Here is a 7,345-nt window from a genome sequence, read left to right as displayed (position 1 = left end):
CCACCACTGTCCCCTCACTGTCCCTCTGTCCCATCACGGCCCCTTTTCCCCTCATTGTCCCACGATTGTCCCACCGTTGTCCCTCTGTCCCAGCGCGGTCCCCTGTCCCCTCATTGTCCCCTCATTGTCCCGGTGTTGTCCGTCTGTCCCAGCTCGGTCCCTTGTCCCCTCATTGTCCCACCATTGTCCCTTGTCCCCTCATTGTCCCATCGTTTTCCCTCCATCCCACCACGATCCCAGTAATGTCCCATCATTGTCCCTCTGTCCCAGCGCGATCCCCTGTCCCCTCATTGTCCCCTCATGGTCCCACCGTTGTCCGTCTGTCCCAGCTCGGTCCCTTGTCCCCTCATTGTCCCACCATTGTCCCTTGTCCCCTCATTTTCCCATCGCTTTCCCTCCACCCCACCAGGATCCCAGTAATGTCCCATCATTGTCCCTCTGTCCCAGCGCGGTCCCCTGTCCCCTCATTGTTCTCTCATTGTCCCATCATTGTCCCTCTGCCCCAGCGCGGTCCCTTGTCCCCTCATTGTCCCGGTGTTGTCCGTCGGTCCCATCACGGTCCCCTGTCCCCTCATTGTCCCCTCATTGTCCCACCGTTGTCCGTCTGTCCCATCACGGTCCCCTGTCCCCTCATTGTCCCCTCATTGTCCCGGTGTTGTCCGTCTGTCCCAGCGCGGTCCCGGCTGGCAGAGCCCGCGCCGAGCCCTTAATAAGCCGTGATTCACACCCCGCGCTTAATTAGCGATTCAGTTAACGGTTTGTAATTCAGGCACGACCCTGATTGCATCCGAACGCTGCTTTATTTCTTCTCTGCCGCTCGCATTCTGAGCACTAATTACGCCTCTTTGGATGCTAATTGCTTCCCAGCCCTCTGCCGCTGTCTTTCCTCGGCAACATTTATTTTTCATGCGTCCGTGTGTTTAAACTGAGAGAGAGGAGCCGGGAGGGAGTGGGAGGAGGGAACGCTCCGAGGCTCCTGAGGGATCAAACGTGCCCGGGAAGGTGGGCTGGGGAGGGAGGAGCGTGGGAAAGAGAGGGATGCCTCCTCCTCATCCTCCTCCTCCTCCTCATCATCATCATCATCCTCCTCCTCCTCTGCTCCCAACCCCTCTGTGCCCCGCGGGATGGGAGGGATTGATCAGGGATTGATTGGCTTCTTTTGGGACATCCCGGAGTGGGAAGGGTTAATTCCATAGGGATGGAGGCCTGGGGGATCGGGAGGGGACCCTGGATTAGGGGTGAAATCCTGGGGAGATGAGGATGGGGAGCAGGATTAGGGATAAAACTTTGGGGGGATCAGGATGGAGTGCAGGATTAAGGATGGAGCCCTTGGGGATCAGAATGGGGTGCTGGATTAAGGATGGAATTTTGGGGGATCAGAATGGGGTGCAGGATTAAGGATGGAGCCCTTGGGGATCAGGATGGGGCGCTGGATTGGGGATGAAATTTTGGGGGATCAAAACGGGGTGCTGGATTGGGGATGAAATTTTGGGGGATCAGAATGGGGCGCAGGATTAGGGATGAAATTTTGGGGGATCAAAACGGGGTGCTGGATTAGGGTTGAAACCTGGGGAATTAAGGACCGGGTGTTGGATTAAGGATGAAACTTTGGAGGGGTAAAGATGGGGTGCAGGATTAGGGATGAAACTTTGGGGGAATCAGAATGGGGTGCTGGGTTAGGGAAGAAACCTTGGGGGGATCAGGATGAAGTGCTGGATTAGGGATGGAATTCTGGGGAAATCAGGATGGGGTGTTGGATTGGGGATGGAATTTTGGGGAAATCAGGATGGGGTGCTGGATTAGGGATGGAATTTTGGGGGGAATCGGGATGGGGTGCTGGGTTGGGGAAGAAACCTTGGGGAGCTCAATCTGGGGTGCAGGGTTAGGGATGAAATCAAGATAGGGTGGAGGATTAAGGAGGAAACTTTGGGGGGGCATCAGGATGAGGTGCTGGATTAGGGATGAAGACCTGGGGTATCAGGTTGTGGTGTTGGATTGGGGACAAAACCCTGATGAGCTCAAATTTTGGTGCAGGATTTGGGATGAAACCCTGGGGAAATAAAATTGTGATGCAGGAATAGGAATGAGGCCTTGGGGAGCCCGGCCTGGGGTGCTGGATGAGAGATGAAATCTGGGGGGATCAGGATGGGGTGCTGGATTTGGGATGAACCTTTGGGGAGATCAGGGTGGGGTGCTGGATTTGGGATGAAGCCCTGGAGACGGTTCAGATTTTGGGTCTGGATTTGGGGTGAAGCCCTGGAGACTCAGGCTGGGAAATTCCAGGGATATATCAGGGGATATTTCAGGGAAATTCAGGGATATTCCAGGGAAAATCAGGGAAATTCTAGGGAAAATCAGGGAAATTCTAGAGACATTCAGAGATATTCCAGGGAAATTCAGGTATATTTCTGGGTGCTGAGGATTGTGACTACCCCTGGGTGTCCCACTGCCCCCAGCCCCACAAAATCCGGGACGATGAAGGCACAAATCCATATTTTCCTGCCTTTTCCAGCATTTCAGCCCCTGGCATGGCCTGAGAGGATGGGGTGGCCAATGCCAGTCCTGAGGTGCCCATTCCTGGGCCAAACCCTCTGGAATTTGCATTTTCCTGGCAGTTCAGTGAATGGTTAATGGTGAGAGGCCACAGGAGGGGAAAAGATCTCATGAATATTCAACAGCCAGGAGGATGCAGCCAGGGATGGCTTTGAGTGACAGCTGTCAATCACTCGGCCCTGGGCACCCCTGAGGGGAGGACGTGCCTGGCACGGGGATGGGGGGGGGTTGGGTCCTGGAATGGGGATTTAGGGGGTCCTAGCACTGGGATTTGGGGGATCTTGGCTGAGGGGTTTGGGAGATCCTCAAATTGGAGTTTGGGGGGTCCAGGCACTGGGATTTGGAGGGTCCTGGCATGGGGGTTTGGGGTGTTGGTATGAGAATTTGGGGGGGTCCTGGCAATGGGGTTTGGGATCTGGGCACAGGGGATCCTGGCACTGAGGTTTTTGGGATCCTGGAGCAGGGATTTGGGGGATCCAGGCATTGGGATTTCGGGGGTCCTGGTGCTGGGATTTGGGGGGTCCTGGAATGGAGATTTGGGCGGTCCTGGCACTGAGCTTTTAGGGGTCTTGGCACTGGGATTTGGGGGATCCTGGCACGGGAGTTTCAGGTTCTGGCAAGGGGATTTGGGGGGGTCCTAGCACAGGGATTTGGGGGATCCTGGAAGGGGAGTTTGTGGGATCCTGGCTTGGGGATTTGGGATGCTGGTACGAGAATCTGGGGGAGTCCTGGCAGTGGAGTTTGGGATCGGAGCACTGGGATTTGGCGGATTTTGGCTTGGGGATTTGGGGTCCTGGCACAGGGGGTCCTGGAATGGGGGTTTGGGATCCGGGCACTGGGATTTGAGGGGGTCTTGGCGCAGGGATTTGGGGAATCCGGGTACTGGCATCTGGGGAGACTTGGCACAGGGATTTGGGATCTGAGCACTGGCATTTGGGGGATCCTGGCTCGGAGATTTGAGGGGTCCTGGCACTGATGTTTTAGGGGCCCTGGCACGGGGATTTGGGGGATCCTGGCCTTGGAGATTTGGGGTCTTGGCACGGAGATTTGGGTGGTGCAGAAAGCAGCACCAACCTTCCAGCGCCGAGATTTGGGATTTAGGATCTCCATGAGAAGCCGAGCACAATCCAGGAAGGTTTAAAATCCAGGATGGATGCGGGAGATGGGACCAGCAGCCATTAATTAGCGCCTGCGCTGCGGGCCATTAACGCTGAGCTTTATTAATCCGCTCTTTCCCAGCTCATTCCCGGCTTTCCTAGGACCGAGCTCGGGCTCATCCCGCCGTGTTCAGGGCTGGAATTGGAGCCGGAGCGCACCTGCGAGGCTCCCGCTGCTCTCCATTGACGCAATCCTGTTTATTTATTTAAAATATTTGGCAGCGGCCGAGGGAGCCCGGGAAGGAGAAAATCCCATTTGCATCGGATTCCTGCGGAACGGCCCCGCCACCCTGGCGGGCTCGGGCCAATTAAAAATCCATCAGGAGCGAGGAAAACAAACTCCTGGATGCACGGGAAAAGTTAATAATGGAGGAGGCATCTGCAGAGGGAGAGGGGAGCTTGAGGAGGGCAGGGAAGGGAGGAGAGAGGAATTAATGGGCAGGAAAAATGAGGGGAGAAGTTGGGAGGGGAATCGTGGAATGGTTTGGGGTGGGAAGGGATATAAAGCTCCCGTGCCACTCCTGGCAAAATTTCAGCCCCCCCCGAGTCTGATCCCAAAATTCTGGGATTTCTGGAGCCTGATCCCAAAATCTCCAGAGCCCAATCCCAAAATCTTGAGATCACCAGAGCCTGATCCCAATACTTCCAAAGTCTGATCCCAAAATCTCCAGAGCCTGATCCCAAAACCCTGAGATCCCCAGAGCCTGATCCCAAAGTTCTGGGAGCTCCAGAGCCTGATCCCAAAATTTCAGCATCCCCAGAGCCGAATCCCAAAATCTCCAGAGCCTGATCCCAAAAGTCTGGGATCTCCAGAGCCTGATCCCCAAATCCTGATGTCTTCAGAGCCTGATCCCAAAACCCTGAGATCTGCAGAGCCTGATCCCAAAATCCCCAGAACCTGATTCCAAAACTCTGGGGTCTCCAGAGCCTGATCCCAAAATCTTGGGATCCCCAAGGTCGGATCCTAAAACTCTGGGATCCCCAGAGCCTGATTGCAAAACCTCTAGATCCCGATCCCAAAATCTTGGGATCCCCAGAGCCTGACCCCAAAACCCTGAGATCCCCAGAGCCTGATCATGAAATCTCCAGAGCCCAATCCCAAAATCTTGGGATCTCCAGAGCCTGATCCCAAAATCCCAGCATTTCCAGAGCCTGATCCTAAAATCTTGGCATCCCCAGAGCCTGATCCCAAAATTCTGAGATCCCCAGAGCCTGATCCCAAAATCTGCAGAACCTGTTCCCAAAACTGTGGGATCTCCAGAGCCCAATCCTAAAATTTCATCATCCCCAGAGCCTTATTCCAAAATCCCTGGATCTCCAGAGCCTGATCCCAAAATCCCCAAAATCTGATCCCAAAATCTCCAGAGCCTGATTCCAAAATCCCAGGAACCCCAGAGCCCAATCCCAAAATTCCAGGATCTCCAGACCCTGATCCCAAAATCTCCAGAACCCAACCCCAAAATCTTGCGATCCCCAGAGCCTGATCCCCAAATCCCCAGAGTCTGATCCCAAAATCTCCCAATCCCAAACCCCTGGGATCCCCGGGATTCCCACCAGGCACGTTTGGCAGGAAGGGAGAGATAAATTAGACTCAGTTTTAACAAAGCCGGGCTCGTTTTCAATCAAGGCCAGAGCGATTTTTCTCCGGCCTCTCCATGCGGAGCGGATTTCCCTTGAAAAATGGGGGAATTTTCATCTCCCACGGCTGGAAATGAATTAATTCCTGCCAGCCGTGGTGTTTAACGGGGATAAAAACCCCATTAATTCTGCCCCAGACAGTTCCCTCCAGGCTGGATTATCCCAAATCCTCCCCTCAGTGAAACCCCGGGAGAGGAGGGGATGGGGAATCTCCATCTGTCCCTTTTCTGTCCCTGTGAGGGGAAATTTGGGGTGGATCCAAACCCCCAAATTTGGGTGGGGAAAATGTGGGATTTGGGGTGGATCCAGAACCCAAATTTGGTGGGGGAAATGTGGGATTTGGGGCTGGATTTGGTGGATTGAAAACCAAAATTGGGTGAGGGAAATGTGGGATTTGGGGTGGATCCAAAATGCAAATTTGGTGGGAAAAATGTGGGATTTGGGGCTGGATATAGAACCAAAATTTGAGGGGGGGAAAATGTGGGATCTGGGGGTGAATCCGTGGTTTGGTGGGTCCAAAACCCAAACCCCCAAATTTGATGGGGAAAATGTGGGATTTGGAGTGGACCCAGACCCTAAATTTGGGGGGGGGGAAATGTGGGATTGGGGGTGGATCCAAAATCCAAATTTGGGTGGGAAAATGTGGGATTTGGGGCTGGGTCCAACCCCCATATTTGGGTGGGAAAATGTTGGATTTGGGGCTGGATCCGTGTTTTGGTGGGTTCAAACCCCAAAAAACCCAAATTTGGTGGGAATATGTGGGATTTGGGGCTGGATCCAAAACCCCATTTTGGGTGGGAAAAGGTGGGATTTGGGGGTGGATCCAAACCCTAAATTTGGGTGGGAAAATGTGAGATTGGGGTGGATCCAAACCCCAAATTCAGTGGGGGAATGTGGGACTTGGGGCTGGATCCAAAGCCCAAATTTGGAGGTGAAAATGTGGGATTTGGGGCTGGATCCAACTCCCAAATTTAGTGGGGGAAAACGGATTTGGAAGTGAATCCAAAATCCAAATTTGTGTGGGAAAAATGTGGGATTTGGGGCTGGATTTGTTGGATCTAACAAATTAAATTTGATGGGGGTCAATGTGGGATTTGAGGGTGGATTCCAACCCCCAAATTCATGTGGGGAAAATGTGAGATTTGTATCTTTTAAACTTTAAAAACCACCCCGAAACCTCTTTTATTTTTATTTTTATTTAAAATATTTTTAAAATCTCCTCTGCCCCCCTGAGGTGGGGGCTCCTCACCCCCGACCCCCCCTCAAGGCGCTGCTGCTGCCGGGAAAGGTTCCTTTAATTAGGGCTAATTTGGTGCCTCATTAATGGCAGGGCCTTGATTAGAGGGAAGGAAAGTTCAGCTGAGGGGAAGATGAAAGGAGGAGGCGGTTGGGGAAGGGGGTTTGGGGATTTTTTGGGGGGGAGTTTTGGGGATTTTTTTTGGTGTTTTGGGGTTTTTCTAGGGGTTTTATTGGAGAGTTGTTTTGGTGGGTTTTTTTGAGAGGGGTTTGGGGTTTTTTGGTTTTATTTTGTTTTTTTTTTTCTTTTTTTTGAGAGGGGTTTTCTTGGGGTTTTTTGGGGGTGTTTTGCATTTGTTTTTTTTTTTTCTTGGAGGGTTTTTTTTTGGGGTTGGTGGCCAGGGTGATAGGATGTGCTACCAGGTCACTCCTTTGGGATCCATTTCCATCAGGATATTTGGGATAAAGGGGCTCTTCTCATGCTTAACCCATTGGGGTTGGAGGCAGGACTCCATTAAAAAACCCTGATAGAAATAGGGTAAAAACCCTGATAAAAGGGATTTTATAGGGTAAAACCCCTGAAAAAAATAGGGTAAAACCTCTGATAAAAACCCCAATAAAAGGGGTTTTATAGGGTAAAACCCATGATAAAAACAGGGTAAAATCCCTGATAAAAATAGGGTTATACCCCTAATAAAACCCCAATAAAAGGGGTTTTATAGGGTAAAACCCAGGAAAAAAGGGATTTTATAGGATAAAAT

This window comes from Melospiza melodia, chromosome 27 (genome assembly GCF_035770615.1).
Source record: "Melospiza melodia melodia isolate bMelMel2 chromosome 27, bMelMel2.pri, whole genome shotgun sequence".
NCBI lineage: Eukaryota > Metazoa > Chordata > Aves > Passeriformes > Passerellidae > Melospiza > Melospiza melodia.
Note: the sequence above shows the minus strand (reverse complement) of the source record.